The sequence below is a fragment of the Physeter macrocephalus genome, chromosome 20, assembly GCF_002837175.3.
Source record: "Physeter macrocephalus isolate SW-GA chromosome 20, ASM283717v5, whole genome shotgun sequence".
Classification (NCBI taxonomy): domain Eukaryota; kingdom Metazoa; phylum Chordata; class Mammalia; order Artiodactyla; family Physeteridae; genus Physeter; species Physeter macrocephalus.
This window is the reverse complement of record NC_041233.1, coordinates 50,324,335-50,325,651: the sequence shown is the minus strand read 5'-3', so window position 1 is coordinate 50,325,651 and position 1,317 is coordinate 50,324,335.

Here is a 1,317-nt window from a genome sequence, read left to right as displayed (position 1 = left end):
TGTCTTTTGGTTGGGGTATTTAATCCATTTACATTCAAGGTTATTATCGATATGTATGTTCCTGTTATCATTTTCTTAATTGTTTTAGGTTTGTTTTTGTGGGTCTTTTTCTACTCTTGTGTTTCCCGCCTAGAGAAGTTTCTTTAGCATTTGTTGTAAAGCTGGTTTGGTGGTGCTGAATTCTCTTAGCTTTTCCTTGTCTGAAAAGCTTTTGATTTCTCGGTTGAATCTGAATGAGATCCTTGCTGGGTAGAGTAATCTTGGTTGTAGGTTTTTCTCTTTCATCACTTTAAGTATATCCTGCCACTCCCTTCTGGCCTGCAGAGTTTCTAATGAAAAATCAGCTGATAACATTATGGGGATTACTTTGTATGTTATTTTTTATTTTTCCCTTGCTGCTTTTAATATATTTGCTTTGAATTTAATTTTTGTTAGTTTGATTAATATGTGTCTTGGTGTGTTTTTCCTAGGGTTTATCCTGTATGGGACTCTCTGTGCTTCGTGGACTTGGGTTGACTATTTCCTTTCCCATGTTAGGGAAGTTTTCCACTATAATCTCTTCAAATATTTTTCAGACCCTTTCTTTTTCTCTTCTTCTTCTGGGACCCCTATAATTTGAATGTTGGTGCGTTTAGTGTTGCTTCAGAGGTCTCTGAGACTGTCCTCAATTTTTTTAATTCTTTATTCTGCTCCTCAGCAGTTATTTCCACCATTTTGTCTTCCAGCTCACTTATTCATTCTTCTGCCTCAGTTATTCTGTTATTGATTCCTTCTAGTGTATTTTTCAATTCAGTTATTGTGTTGTTCATCTCTGTTCTTTAGTTCTTCTAGGTCTTTCTTAAACATTTTTTGTATTTTCTCAGTCCGTGCCTCCAGTCTGTTTCTGAGATTCTGGATCATCTTTACTATCATTACTCTGAATTCTTTTTCAGGTAGATTGCCTATTGTCTCTTCATTTATTTGGTCTTGTAGGTTTTTACCTTGCTCCTTTATCTGTGACGTATTTTTTTTGCCGTCTCATTTTTTTTTCCTTTTTTTTTTTATGAGTGGGATTGTGTTTCTATCTTACTGGTTGTTTGGCCTGAGGCTTCCAACACTGGAGTTTATAAGCTGTTGAGTAGAGGTGGGTCTTGGTGCTGAGATGAGGACCACCGGGAGACCTCACTCCGATGAATATTCCCTGGGGTCTGAGGTTCTCTGTTAGTCCAGTGGTTCGGACTCAGAACTCCCACCACAGGAGCTTTGGCCCGACCCCTGGCTCGTTAATGAAGATCCTGCAAACCACACGGGGCGGAAAAAAAAAGGTGAGAGGCCCAC